This window comes from Maylandia zebra, linkage group LG4, assembly GCF_041146795.1.
Source record: "Maylandia zebra isolate NMK-2024a linkage group LG4, Mzebra_GT3a, whole genome shotgun sequence".
Classification (NCBI taxonomy): domain Eukaryota; kingdom Metazoa; phylum Chordata; class Actinopteri; order Cichliformes; family Cichlidae; genus Maylandia; species Maylandia zebra.
The window spans coordinates 10,890,198-10,906,641 of NC_135170.1; positions in this window are offsets into that span (position 1 = coordinate 10,890,198).

Consider the following 16,444-nt stretch of genomic DNA (forward strand, 5'->3'; position numbering starts at 1 on the left):
CCTTTTCTGCCTTTTCTTCCTATGCACATAGTTCAAAAGCTGTATTTCTGGCTTACTAGATTGGAGCACAAAGGCTCTTCTTATACATCCCGGAGAAGCCCCACTAGAGAGGCCTCGATCCCATCCCGGTTAGAAGAGCGCGCACAGAAAGAGTTAGCTCTCCTTTTCCCCTCATTAACATTCCCATACAAGATTAAGCCACTTGGCTTTTGGATGGTGTGTGCTATATTTTTCACCCATGCAACCCCTCCCTCCCCCCTCCCCACCCTCTCTGCATTCTCGTGATTCAACTTAAATGATCGGTAAGACAATCAGCTCATAAACTAGCCCTGCTTAATGTCTATTCATTTACGCTGCCGGGTCCAGGGGATGCCAGAGTGGATAGATCTCTGTGGAGTTGGTGCCATGAGGAGAGTCCTTCAGTTGCCTTGGAGTGGCACCCCATCCAAAGGGACACCAGACACAGTTTACCAGAAACTACAAGCAATTTATACATTTTTGTAGTTTCAAATTAAATGCCAAAGTAGAAACTTTTTTGGCTTTTTTTCCGAGATAACTGAGCAATTTATTCCTACATAATTTCAACTTATTAGTTAAAAAATGAGTTTTCATTTAGTTTCGTGACAGAATCTGCCAGTTCTGTGAGTCTTGTTGTCTACTGTCTACTCCCGTGAAGCTGAATAAAGATGCAGATGATGTAGTTAATGCTCAGCTTGTGTAGTTTAGTCACAAATTCAATAAATTATACTACCAAGGCTACTGGCGTGTTACAGATATATTGCATCAATGTGTAGAATCTGGAAAAAACTGACTTGGCTCACTCCCCTTTTCCTCCCTCCCTTCCCTTCTCATCTGTATACACTCATATCTAAAAGTGCTGGCTTGGACCAGAAATACTCATTGACTAAACAAAGTGCAGAGTGACTTCAGGGTCTGGGATCTTCAAATAAACCCTGCCTGGGTGTCATGGTGACCAGGAAGTGGAATTAACTGTTATATTAGCTGACCTTCATCTTGTTGTTTGTCCCAACCTGCCTGGCTGGGCCCCGGGCTGGCGCGTAACCACGGTCTCCGGGCCCAACAATGCGGGCATTTCCCTCGGCGAAGAAACACAGGCTTCGGGGGTTTACTGAGCAAACAAGATGAGCCCTGCCAAACACTCCTCGCTCCCACATTTCACAATCGCTTTCTATATCACCATTTCTCCTTCTTTTGCTCTGGCCCATCCGTGGAGATCTGAGAGGCTAGCAGACAGTTCTGGGTCGAGTGTGAGGCTGAAACGTACGCAGACCTATGGTGAGATTTAGTTTTAGGAAAAGCACGCAAGGCGGTCGGTAACTATCTGTAAATGCCACGCTTCAGTTTCCAGAGCGGCTGCGAGGTTAATGTGAAACAATTTCTCAAAACCTTCCCCCTTTTCTAGTGTGCAGTCTGATAACTTGTATTCAATCAGTGGTCAGAACAGGAAGTAGAATATTCACACTTTTTAGAACCTACTAGACTTAGAACTGCACGATGAGGGCTCCTCAGTTCATCTTCTGTCTGAAACAGGCTGCTAGCGCCTTTCCCTTTAAGGCCACCCTCACCTTCTCCTGATTGGCTGTTCCATTTTAAGAATATCCTCTGACATCACACAGAGCAAAGAGTAGAAAAAATCAGAGCATGTACAGCAATTTGTAAATTGGGCTTGCACACCTTATTATCATTCACTTTGCCCATGTTTAATATGAACATCCACAACTGTAACAGTAAATGACAGAAAATAAGAAAAAGCATTTTAAAAAACAGCATCTTATAAGAATAGTTATTAAATAACATTAGTATTGGTCAAGTGCAACTTTTGTCAGTTTTCCTACATCTGCATGCTTCTGTTTAAACCAAAATTTTATTTATATCACACTTTTCATTCCAAATAAAGCACGATGTGCTGCATGAAACGTGAGCTACAGAGACTGCAACAAGATATGGATAAAGTGAAACTAAATCAGTTGAGTGAATAAAATAATCAAGAACAACAATCACAGAAAAAAAAAACAACAATGCGCCAAAAGAAAAGTAAAAAAAAATAAATAGATAAGATAAAACCAGCAGCAGTAAAACGATAAGAATCATAAACTAAAACTAATAAAAGAAGTATGAATGAAATGAAATAACATTTAAGATCAAAGACAACCAAAAAATTAGAAAAAATAAGAAAATCCTCCAAATTAAAATAGATTTTAAAAAAAAGGAGAAGCCAAATAAAACCATGATTAAGATTGGGAACAAGATTAGTGAAAGACAACTTAAAAAGAACGTCTTTGGTTTGGTTTCAACACTAATCATATTGGAGCACATCAAATATGGCGTGGTGTGACGGCTTCAGCAGCACTGAGATCGTCACCCGTTTCAGATAACCTGAGCTGCTTCATAGTTTACATACGAGTCCTATGATCTTTAAAAATAGCTAAAATGTTTAAATCAATTCTAAATCTAACTGGAAGCCAGTGTGGAGCTGTGGTGTGCAACACAGAATCAAACTCTGGTCAAGAGGAAGGACAGGTGAGATTGATTTATCCACACAGATTACAGGATTAAAGAAGATGTAAAGTTGGATCATAAGAATTAACTTAATACGCTCCATGATGTGTGATCTGAGAATCCCAACATCCAATGTCCATATATCCATACATACATCCTGCTATGCGAGCTCCACGAGGAGTCTATGGGCTCCTTTTGTTAAGATGAAAATCTCATTCTTTCTGTCCGGTTTGCATCTCTAAAGGAATCATAAAAATCATGACAGGATAAATAAATAACAAAAATAAATGAATTCTGATAAAACTTTGTAGCGGTGCAGCGTGGGGTCATATACTGTACCATACTATTGTATAATAAGCTCGTGTTATTTATTACCAATTACCTACTGCCACATAATCTGAGTTTTACTGCAGTACACTTGATTTAAGTACGTTTAAAAAGAACAAAGAAAAGAAAATGAATATACACAAAACACAATACAGTTCCCTTAAGAGTAAATCCCGCCTTGGCTATGGTTTGCTCTCTCAGAGGGCTTCTTGTTTTCATTTTCCTCGTATTAATTACGTCACTGATCTTGTTTCAGTGCATTTACAGGAATTTTTCATGTCTGTAAGTACAAGCACACAAGAGGCCCCAGAACGGCGAGACGAGCCAAGCTGTCATTCTGTAACCGCTGCATTGTAGCTAATGCTTATCTTTGTGGTGTAGAGAGATCAGTCGGAAGTTTAAATACTGTGACATGAAAATGGTTAAAGCCGAGTTCAGTCACGTGGCAAGCCGATTAGTGAACTTTAGAATCAGTAATTTTATCAAACTCACACACAAGCATATTTTCCAAATTTGTGTGCGAGTATTGGATTTTGGCTTTACAATAAATCCTATTCAATGAAACTGTCTTCATGTACTGTGACTAAAAAGCATTGATTTTTTCTTTTTTTTCCCCAACAAGCCGTGTGTTTAAGAGGTTTGCGTCTGCTTAAGCCATTAGTCAGACTGTTGTTCCATCCTGCTGAAGCGGACATAAAAGCAGAGCAAAAGGAAAGTGGTCCTGCGCTGCTAGTAAATCAGGCTCCTCACTAGCTCAGATTAACACAGGGAGGCATCAAACAGTCAGGAAGCAGCAGAACCGCTGCACAGCGAAGCAGTGGACAGTGCAAGAGACAATTACTTGTGCACTTTCCTGTATTTCCTGTGAGGTCTAAAACAAGCACTGAATTTGTCTCAGAGGAAGACAAATATATGTCAACAGGAATTTAAAAATGTACACATTGATAATAAAAGATATTATTTCTGAGATTTAGGCCTAACACTACATTCTCCTTCAAAAGTATCAAATAGTGGGTGCAGAGTGTCAAAAATACCACAAATATCAATGCTCGGGATTAAAGAGAGAGAGAAAAAAGAAACAGCTCCTCCTCTCTACATGTGAGGCCTGATGCTGCTGTTGCGGATGCGATGTGTGTTTGTGTGTTAATGTCTACCTGTGCGTGTTTCACAGTGGGTGGTTGGATTCAATTTTTGCTGCTGCATCAAAGTGGTGTGGCCATCAAAAGCCCAGCATCAACCCAGGGATCAAACACGCCTCACTCACCCTAATCATCAGGAGGGTCACAGGAGGGAGACACGGAGGCCAGGAGCCAGGAGGAAATCCATTTTCAGATACCTGCACACACAGACATTCACCTTCAGGATGGCGACCTTGGGTTTATGGCTTTGAGATTTTTGTTAGGACATTTTGTACGATTATCAGCAGTTGCTAAAGTGTCCAAATGGCTTTGATTACCTGTTGCCGTCTCCTACAAATTAGTTTAAAAGCTCAAATGCTATAAAAATGCTACATGTAAATACCTTGTTCAAAACAAACTGGTGCACAAATTAAAATTTTTCTTAAAAATGATCACCCTGTCTCTGTGTCCCCTGTGTGTAATAATGTGTGGGGGCTGAGCTGGTCCTCTGTGGGGCAAACATTTGAAGAATTACTGCACTGAACAGAAAAACAGATCCATTTTCCTCTTGAGGAAGATTTATGCCTTTAACGTTCTTCGTTCATCACTGTTTTAATATGTTATGCTCTTCTGATTCAGCGTGTCTCATGTAAGCAGTTAAAAAATGTTAAAAACAAAAATTCATTTTGGGCTGGTTTTTAAATCGTTATTGGCCGCTGCTGTCAGTTATGTGTGAATTTTTAAGGCAAGTTGAGTCAGTTTGTAAAACTGGAAATATTGCTGCATAATTTATTCACTGGTGTTACAGGTTGGACAGTGATCTCTGGGACATGTGTTGCAGTAGTGTTAAAATTGAAAGCATAGAATAGCTTGTGTTGGCTTGTTGTAAAAATCCCTTTGAGTGCTCAGAGTAGAAAAGCTCAGTCCATTTACAGCACCCAGCTGCGAATGTGTGAACTGTTGGGATCATAAATAGGAAGCAAATGATGGCTTTAGCAACCTTTGAAGCCTTGATGTTAACATTTTGCTAGAAAAAAAGTCTCCATATTTGACCTCATGTGGACTTCTTGACTGCTTCGTGTGGACCATGTGCCATTAGATATGCAATGAATCGTGACATAGGATAGACCACAAAGGATCCAGCTAATACATCCCTCATATCCGGAATAAGAAGTACATTAGTGTGCCACATTTGGAGGAGGCTTTCTCTCCATCCATTTTCTTCCGCTTATCCATTTCAGGGTCGCGAGGGGGGGCTGTATCTTAGGTTGAGAGGCAGGGTACACCCTGGACAGGTCGCCAGTCTGTCACCAGGCAAACACATAGACACAGACAACCATTCAGTTTCTAATTCACCTAACTCCACTAACTGCATGTCTTTGGGCAGTGGGAGGAAGCTGGAGTACCCGGAGAGAACCCAGACAAACACACAGAAAGACCGCGACCTGATGGTGGAATTGACCTCAGGACCTTCTTGCTTTAAAGCAGCAGTGCTAACCACTGTTCCACCATGCCACAGTGCTGTCCTGCAGGAGGCTTTGTTAAATTAAATACGGAGAGCCTTCATTGCCTCGCTGTGGGCTAATAAGCCTAGAAATGCAGCCTTCAAAGGATGCAGGCCCTGTATGTCGACACAGCTTAAGTTATCGGCTAATGCTAGCAAGCTAACTGCTAATTAGCGATAAACAACATAATAATCTCACTCATCAAAGTGGAACAGAAACTTTTTGGGTGAGCTGTACTACACAGAAGACCATTTATTGGTCAGACAAGTCCACTGAAATGCTCCAGAAAGCATCAACAACACAAAAGAAAAGAAACTCTTGTGAGGTTCAATGCTGTGACTCAGATTTGGGGAGGTGCCTGTGTTGCCACATCTGCAAATACACTTTCTATAGTGAACAAAATTCATTTTTCAACAGGTTGTAAATATGTTTTTAATTGTGTAAAGTTGGACTTTTTAATATGGGACTCTGTGGAGACTCACTCATTTTTGAAATAGCCTCAAGTAACCAGTCCAGAAAGTGTCATTTTTCTGGCACTTTATTTTTCAGCACCACAGATTGCCAGGACTCCTGAGCTCCAGCACAGTTAACACAGAGGCTGGAAAACCCACTCCTCGAGTCACAATGTTTAATATGCAATAAGTGGTTTGTCAAGATAAGTAGAAAAAACTAATTTGTATGATCTTTTCTAACCAGAGACTAACATCATCTATCCCTTAAAAATACCCCTGTGACCAGGATGGAGCTTTTGAGTCCCACTTTCTCCTCATCCAATCATGATTAAGATTCCTGAACGATGCATGCTGTCTGCTACCATCTGGGGGAACGGTTAAATTCTCTATGACCAAACAGAGTCTGGATTACACCTGTGTGAGAAATGATAAAACATCTCTCTACCTCTTTCTTTTTAAACACAAAAGACAAGAACATTAAAAAAAACATCAACACAGGGCTATCACGACTAATCTGATGCTTGTATGTGCACAGACAAGATAACCAGCCCTACAAGAAAAAAAATATCAACCTGTTCCAGATTTGTTTTTCTCGAGGAAACAAGAACTCCACGGTTAGACCATAATTAACAGCTAAGCCTTTCACATGTGGTGGGGAAAAACGTTGATAAACCAAGTACTTCTAATCACACGAACACATTATCAGAGTGTGACAGCGCATCTCAATGCACTTTCATCCTGTAAGCAGTGGTGTGAATCTTATTGGGCCTTAACGAGCAGTGTCTAGACACATGTCCAAGGGATTACCTGAACTTAATGAATTAATTGTTAGTAATTGAAGAATGGGTGTTGAACAAACACTGAAGGTGCAGCGTGTAATGAAGATGTAATTTCACGTCATCAACTTTGGACTTTAAGTAAAAGCTATGGCTGTAGTTTAAGGATTGACTGGTTGATTTTTGTTTGATAGGAGTGGATCAATATCCAAATACTGAAAGTATTGATAACAACTCTGATATTGGTATTTGATCGATACTAGCGTGACAAGATCAATTTTTACATTTGTTTATCTCCTGTAAGATCAGTACATTGTACGTTGTTCAGTACCACATCTGTGCAAACACCACTCCTCTTCAATAGATTTGACTCTGCAGTCACAACTACGCCCACTCCTGCTCCTCCGTCTTCTTCCCCCAGTTCTCCTGAACATGTGGGCATCTTCACTGCAACTCCATCTTCTCCTCCAAAAGTGTGCTTTTCAACCACAGCTCGCCTTTTCCCTTCCATGTCTAATGTGGCAGCTACTTCCCCTCTCACACGTCTTCCTCCAGCCTTGTCTGTCACAGAGGCAAGGGTGAGAGCGGGTAAGACTATGCTCTGGGAAAGCTCCTGGTCCAGACGATGTGTGTCCAAGGTTGCTTACGGACTATGCTGCCCAACTGTGTTAACCTCTCCAGCGGATTTCCACCTGAGTTTACAGTTGAGGTCAGTGCTGGCACTGTGGAAAAACATCCTGCATTGTGACCCACAACACAAGCAGTCAGGATTTTTAATTCTAGCAGATGAACCAAGTCAGACATATGATTTCCCTCTGGAAAATACTAATGCTGCATATCGTATCGACACCAAAATTTGCAGTATTGCACAGCACCAGTGGGTGATGTGCTGACATGACTGTTTGCCACTTTCCTAATGAGAAACGTGTGACATCAGCAGCCTTTCAAGACTGATCCACAGTTTCTGGCGGTGAGAGGAACCCACTCCCTCACGTTTTTGCAGCTGTGGTATCGTCAAAACCGAATGGCAACTACTAGCTTAATTAATGTTTATATTTATTGAACTTTTACTCAGAGCTGACTCCAAACTAATTGACACCATGTCAAATATGCCGCCAGTGTGGCTGCATTTTTACTCAAAGGAACAGCCAAAAAAAAAAAAAAAAAATAGAAAGAAAACATGGTTGAATGCAAACAGCTCAACTTCTAACATGGCATAACCTGTAAAAGCAGTAACCTAATTTGTCTCTGTTTGGTTGTTCCACCAGCTTTCATGTTTAAAGCCCCAGGCTTTGAATGTGAACGTATGGACATTGGCCTATGTTAACATGTTTGGCCTATTTATCATTTTTATAATGCACCACAGGCACAGCTTCACCAGCTACACCTTCTTATCAGGTTCCTGCACAGATCAAGGGTAGTGCGAAGCCACCTCTCCAACAACACAGAAAGTCTATAGTTAGGAGTTAAGTTCAAAATAATGACACTGAATTATTTATTATGCTACAAAGACAAGTTTTCACTGTAGCAGATTTAACTCATCTAGAGATCATGTGCGTTCCCCTCCCACCCGCAACTAATACACTGATTCAAAATAAGCTACAACTGTCCAAAATTTGCTTTGGTTGACTACAGCTCTACTTTAAACACACTAATAGCCATCAAAGCCTTGGAAGTTGGATAGAAATTTCATCTTGGCCAGATCTGACTCACATTTTGTTTTCCTATTTTGTTCCTCATCTCATTTTCTGATTCATCTGTACCTCTTTTGTTATTAAGCACTCATCAGAGAGGTCTCGCTGACCTCTTGTGCTTGTTTTTCCTCATGCGGGGAGCCTCCGCTACTGTCAGCAGCAAACCTTTTTTGCAGAAGATGACTTGGACAAACCCTCTCTGACACTAATATGGCCCACAAACAGTCACTCTCTGGGGTTTACAAGAGGATACATGTGACCGCTCAGCTCTGATCCAGACAGAACTCGAGGATGTTATACACAAGAAAAGGAAGAGGGTGGCGTCGCATTATCTGCGCGCTCTGGCCTGCGCCAGTCTTCCGGTTTGGACTGGAACTGGTGACAGACGCATTCCCCTTCAGTTTCACATGGAGGTTTCTCACAGCATCAGCACTCGAGATTGCGGCTCACGTGTCTGGACGGCACGGTAAACTTTCATTGGGGCGGCCAGTCACGAGATCTTGTTTAGTGTTGCTCTTTTATTGTGTCTGTAGCAATTAGGGCAGCGTCAGTTCTTGTGAAGTTAGTGAGCATTGTTCATCTTGTTTGAGATTTACAAGGCGACCATTAACACTTATTTCTTGTAATTCTGGGTCTATTAAAGAAAAATGGCTAATAAATAGAACGGACGTGGCTAAGTGAGACACAGTGAATGTATGAGTTCATGCAGAAAACAGTAAGCTACGAAAGAAATTTAAAGCCTTCAGGTAGTTCTCTTGATCCTGTAGCCTGTTGCTAGTAGGCCTACCTTGACTTGTTTGGCCTTAACAACCACAGAAACAATCCTACCCATCGAGGGTGTGTGTGTGTGTGTGTGTGTGTGTGTGTGTGTGTGTGTGTGTGTGTGTGTGTGTGTGTGACACAGCTTGAACACATTGGAAGATGGAACTCATTATCCACTTTAAATAAGATGTCAGATTGGAGAGGTCAAGATTGCATCAATAACATGCAAAACTACAGCCACTAAAGTCCTGTACGTGACTTTTACTGGGGCAGGCGAATCATATGGAAAAGATAGATGTAAGCCCCAAATCTTTTTTTTATTAGACTACTTCACCTTGCGTGCCGCATCACTGAGGGAGAGAGTGGAAACAGCCTCTGTGCAGACTCAACAAGCTAAAAATGTGTGTGTGTGTGTCACAGAGAGCATTCCTGTCTGTCCAGCATTTCTACGTCCAGCATGTGTGTGAAGCTTGACGAGGTTCCCCTCTCTTCTCTCCGGGGGAGCTGTTGTGAAAAACTCAATGGACGTCTCTCTTCCCAGCATCTGGTTCTTAGAAGTGTCTGCGAACACATGGGCCCATTAGTTCCACCTCCGGGTGGACTCCTGCCCGATCCACACTGATGTGATCTCACAGGAACCTGGGCCAGCCCTCCCTGGAGACCCATAACCACCCAAAGGCACAAGAACAAATAGCATAGCACTTATGCACACTCCTTTATGGCAGGTGATTCCTTGCCCTGTTTCCAGAGCATGCAGGAACTTCAAAGTATCACATTCACGCCATTGTTCTCACCCTTGGCTTCCTCATCTCCAACCTGCCACATAGTTGGATTTTTGGCTGGGACCAGAGTCAGGCATATGCAGGGGAGGTCACAGGGGAGGGCTTGCCGGTCTGCTTTGAAGCTACAGAAAAGGGGGCTTGGGCCCATACACTGTAGAAAATAAATGAAGTTACAGCCTAACAATCTTCTTTTTTAACTTTTAAACTGAAATTACGTCCATCAATATTACTTTTTTACTTTTTCTACTGCATGTCATTAATTTTGGTTTACTTTATCGCGTAGTTTTTGGTTCTCTTCCTTCCTTCTCCAACGAATCACGGTAGACAGCTGCCTCTCCCTTCTAGTCGCCAAGTTGCTCACAGGGATCATCTTATTGTTAGCATTTATTGTCTAATATTTCCATATTAAGTGGCTCGAGCTGACTGCACTCAGGATTCAGTGCTTTAAGGGTGTACAAGACATGGAATTAAAGAACACTGCCAGGAACATGAAGCAGCATTTTTGAGCTGTTGTAAAGCGATATAATACTGTTGATACATGTTTGTTATTAGCTGTTTACTGCATTTTTATATTTGTTGGAGTTTTCTTAAGCTGTAGTGCATTTAGACCTCTTAGGGCAACCACAGTAGTTTCATTTACCCTGCATGAATGGCCAGAAATGAAAGTGTACAGACTTTTTTATGTAGTGCGGTACCAGCTCTTTGTCTTAACTATATAGTATGTATTCTTTCCAGAAATGCCCATTTTGAGTCCATTCATTTTCACCACCTCCGTGGTTGGTTTCCTCAGCCTTAAGTTCTGCAAATGTGTTGGTTTCATCTCTATCTCTGCCTTTGTCTGTGTGCCAAACATTAGCTGTTTATCCTCCATGTTAAACTTTCCATGAGTGCACTCGTGGTTTTCATCGTTGCCTGCACCTTGTGGTTTTGTCTCCCTGATCGAATTGATATCCTGTGCACTGAACTCTGCCATCCTCTCCTAACAAAAGAGTGTGTGAACTTCTACCTGGTCTCCCGAGTCTGAGAACTGAGCCCTTTTGTGGAGACTGAGTTGTTAAAAATCGATACACTGCTTCCTGCACTTTAAAATTGTGCTTTTGCTTTTGCAAGAAAAATGCATCACTCTCTAACTATTTCTTACATTTCTTACTATAGTGACGTGTATTACATCATGCATTGCTTAGACATGGAAAAATTCAAAACGTGACAGCTTTTGAAATGTTTTATTGGACAATCACTTTTTAAAAGACAGCGTTAGTGACCTGTCTGTCTGTAAACCCTAAAATGTTTCATTTCTAAGTATGTATTTCTACGTCGTGTTTGACTGGAACTGACTAAGATTTAAATTGATTTTGCTTTTAGTTGAGCTCACAGCACAAATTGTGTCATACTCACTCATGATGACTGCCTATTGAAAGGTGCTGAAAAATGGGCCAGTAGGAGGCAGACAAGAGGAAATAAATGGTACAGGGTGAGATGCGTGAGGAGTGGAGGTTATCCACCAGCTGGGGAAACACAGTGGCTGGCAGGTTGAAGATTTTTGTGGTAAAAATCAGCTTTAGGGCCAATGAAAATGTTTGTGCAGAAAGGTTTCAAACATCCCCACAGGAAATAAGAAGACTGCTCTTCACTGACAGGAAACATACATCCTCTCACTCGCGTATTACACAGAGCCTGGCAAAGGACAAATTCTTCCTGACACTGTGGGTGGGAGTCCAGCACAGGAATGAAATGTCACGATGACAGAGTTTGCTGGTGAAAGATTTACACATCAGAATGCCGCAATAAATGCATCACTTCACTCTGTTCTTGTGGTATGAGCTTTGAGTCCCACCATGAATCACAGATGAAAAATGAAGCCACCAATGGGAGCGTAATAAGCTGCAGTTCCTTATATGGCCACTTGGGGCTAGCAAAGTCAGTTCTTAGACTTTCATTCTAAAATATACAGTGAAATAAATTAAATAAAATTAGACCCCAGCCAGTCAGCCCATTTTTCTGAAGGCAATAATAGTGAAGGAGTGGTTCTAGATTCTGGTTCTTTGGACTGCATGTTTTAACTATTTAGGTCTTTCCTCACTCCAAGACACCTGATTCAAATTCAGTCTGTTATCGGGCAGCTGCAGCACATAATACCCAGCTGGTCATTTGAATCATGTGTTCAGGAAATGGTAACAAGAACATTTTATGGGAGGAAAGAATTTTATTGAACAGTTAGTTAACATAACTTGTCCATGAGCATAGACACAGACACACAAAAACACACAGTTATTGGTACTTTGTTACTCTGGGGTGGTTTTGGCTCACATCCTAGGCCACGACCACCCCCGAGTAATCCATCAAATTCGTATGAATTAATTAAAGATTGAAAGGTTGGTGGTTTGATCCCTGGCTGCTGTGTATGTGTGAATGTCAGATAGAAATGTATAAAGAGCTCTGAGCGCTCAAGTAGAGTAGAAAAGCACTACATAAATGGCAGCCCATTCGCCATTTATTTATCTGTTGCATTAAACACTTACATGAAAATGTAATGCCTTGATGTTTGTTAAATAAAAAATTTGAAGCAATTAGTTGTTTTCTCATAAATTTGCAAAATGAGTATATACAAAAATACTGACATTTTGGCACCGTTATTGCACATTGTTGGCCTGAGGCAATGAACGAAAAAAAAATCCTGCTTAAATAAATACGTTAAATTAGAATCTGTCTATAAACAAATACAAATACTTCTTTAGATGTTCTTGAACTTACACATATTTTTTCAAATATGCATATTTAAATTTAAACATGCATGAAAATGACATTATTCTTCCTCAAAGGATTGCTCCACCCCAAGTCAAAGGTTTGTTTGTGTGACAAAATAAGTAAATAGACGAAAAAGGGAGAAATCAACGAAAATTGGGTTTGTTGCTCAAGGACAACATCGTGCCAGAAGGTTAAGTCCTTATCTACTAGCTGCTCTCTTACTCACAAAGGGGTCACCACAGCAGGTAACTGCACACTTTAGTTTTTTGGCAGATTGCTTTAAATACAAAATACTCTACCTGATGTAATTCCAGAGGGATTTGTGTCTCCCCCGGAGATGAAACTGGGGAGCTTTCACTTGTTAGGCTAAGCTGTAAATCCCTACACTAGGAGACTTTAAAAACTATGGGTGGTCTCATCATTTTTGTAAGCAGTTTATTTTGTGCGCTAGCTTTACTTTATATCATAAATGTTTAAAAACTAGAAGAAATGTTCTGTTTTTAATTCTCCGTTTCTTTGCTTGGTGGTAGTGTCGTGTTGTACACAAGAAACACACGATGAAGAGCCCACAGTGTTGTTATTAGCTCTGTGGCTGCAGAGCTGGGTCTTATGAGCACTTCTTTTTAAAATTTTCACATACTTGGTTTTGAACCAAAGTATTGGGCACATTTAAACTTTCACCTGATGACACTTGATGTTAAACTTTACAAAACCCCAAAAAAGGTAATAAAGTGATGATGATTCAAACCAACCAGTGTTACTGTAGCTATAGTTTTTGGGTCAGCCACTGACATTACAAGCATGAGTAAAGAAAGCCTTTTGATATTGTGGGACTTTGAATCATCCATCCTTCCCATCAATCACCTCCTTTTTCTTCTAAGAATACTATATATTTTTTTACCTGCTGAATTAATAAACAAGTCAGAATAATAAAATTTTCTGGGGGATAAATGGCATAACTTTTTCTTTTACTTTGAAGCCTGAACTGGACACCAAACAAGGGAAAATGTGTCTAAGGGTAGAAGCCACATGAGATTCAGTTCTGCTGAACCTCCACATATAATGGAGGTGAAACAAACAGAAATTGTGGACCTGGAGATGACATCACCAGCCTAGGATCTTTTGCCAGAGGCTGAATGTAGGGAAGATCTTTTTTCCAACACTTGGCAAGGGAGACTTGTACACTCCAATCCCCTTTTATTGCTGTTTACCCCTTTGCCAAGCTTTGTCGAAATCGCATAGTTTCACAAGATGAATGTGGAAGAGAAAAAAAGACCCTACAGTGTGGCTTTCTACAGTCACCACCCAGCCCTCCCTCGGGTTTCAGCTCTGCACTGTATCTGTGTGCGTCTAGTTGTCCTGAACCTAAATCTTTTAGTGTTGATTCTTCCCACCTATAAAAGGCTCTCGCATGGATGTGTGTTACGCTTTTAGTGCTGTTATCTTATTAAGCAGCCGGAGAGGTGAGGCAGCATCCTAACAGAAAGGATCAGGCGCTCTGACCCACAACCGAGTAACACTCAGCCACCCCACACTTTTTCTAAATATGTACACAAGTGCACAAGAGAGCGGCAGCGAGCCCAGAGGAGACTGCGCTGGCGCTCGCTGCTACACCCGCGAATCATAAATCCACCGTCGGACAGGCAGGCTGAGCTGAACGTTTCGACACTGTGGGCCAGGTGATTTATGGATGGATGTAACCTCTGGAGTTTAAAAATAACAAGAACAAACCTCGCCTGGGATGGAATACCTCTGCGCTGAACTGATACTGCTAAACCACTTTAAAGACATTTCATCCACTCACCAGGAAAGTGTGAGGTGGAAAATTGGATGAGTTATGTGATATATTATAAAAGACACCCAGCTCTTATATTTTAATAAAATGCTGAAATGGTGTCGGTGTAGTGCAGGGAGCTTATGGACTGCTAACAGGGGAAAACAGAAGGTGTTTAATGAGAAGTCGTTAATGGAAACATTATTAAAGCATACCGTTAACAGCCTCGTTCATCGCTCAGACTAAAACCGTTTCCTCCTGACTTCTCTGTACATGCCGTTTAGAGCGAACGTCACTTACTCCCTAAAGGAACCTCCTCTAGCGACCTCCGCCAACTCCCAAAAGCTCCTCACTATAAAAACCAGCACCTGCAGGACAGAGGAGAGCGCCAGTAACTCACACCGTGGCAGATCCCAGCTCGAGTCTTTCTGGGTGAAGGCCTTCCTGCGCGTCAAGGGTTTGCTCTGATGATAGAACCCGCCACTTCCTCACCGGGCCTCACGTTTAATGGAGTGCAAAGTTCCCTTTAATATTTCTACAGGTGTCAGGCACGAGAGGCGCAGAGGTCTTCTTTTAATGCAAAGCCTCGTAAAACTTTCCATAAAAGCTCCTTTTAGGAGGACAGCACATATAAAATATAAGGCAAAGAAAGCCTATAAGAGTTTGACTTTTTGAAAATGCTTTAAAATCAACGGTGAACTATTTGCCTTGATTTATAGAGTTTCTGCAGGAATTTGTACTCGTATGTTTATCATTTCAATTAAACCTTATTCTGGTGTTTTGAACATGCGCACAATCCTATCTGCTTTGCAAAAAGTGGTTCCAGTATTGGAGTGAAGCTCTAACTTGTAATTTTACAATGCAACACAGTTTATCTTCGTTCGTCTCCTAAAAATCAGCTGTCCTTTGATACCACAGATCACAAACTCGGCTTAACAATGACGTAATGCAGACAGATTGCCGTCCTTCTTCTAACGCTAATTTGTGAGGCTCACACAAGAAGCTTTCACTGTGGTAGGTGTTGTTGGGCACTGCAGAACAATCTAACGCTGTTTCCCCAGCCACATACAGCTGTCATCATCGCCATTCACAGGGCCTAGATGAGCAGGAAAACACTAATCATGTCATCACTGTTCTGCACTGGAGCAAGAGCCCTATTTAGCGCGATAGCAGCGTGTAATTACACCGTCCTCTGGGGCTGTGGCATTGTGGTGGGCCTGGCCAATGCCAAGAAAAGCAGCGGAGGAGCTGATTAACTTGGACTTACATCTTGCATTCTTTTGCAGTGCCTTGCTGCACCGAGCTGCGTGCGCGCTACAAACAATCGCCACTAATGACGTTCATTTATGGCAAGTTTATGTTCCCAAAATACCTCAAAGACCTCTGCACACACACAGCGTAAACACATAAATGGAAACATGGTGCCACGCATAAATTCTTATGTCTGCAATTTGCTAGTACATATTCCAAGACACAAACAAAGCACAGGCATGCTGTTATTGGCATATACACATTCACACATGCTGTAGCGCTTAAGGCCCAAAAAACTTTGAACTTCTTTCAGCTGCTGCAGATGCCAAAATAACAAATTCACACAAATATGTCAACAGTGCTAGGAACCTACAGCACTGCCTTAAGCAGTTAGCTAACATTAGCATACTAACATGGTCAAAATGGCTCTCTTGGACAATACTCAAGTGTTGTGTTTATGATAGTCACCATTATCACCAGTCAAATAAATAACACTCCTCACAAAATATATCTGAGGTTAAAGGTTATGCTATTCATTTTGCACTGTCTCCATTTGCTTACCACAAGCTGTCTTACAATGCTTGAATTTTGAGGATTGAAGTGTTGTCTCAAATCAAGCATGGCCAGTTGTCAACTCCTGGAAATTATTACAGAATTCATCTGGGATTTCTGCATTTAAAGATGAAGATTCAACAAACATTTTCCAAACAATTCCACATCATGTGTGTCATCCAGGTA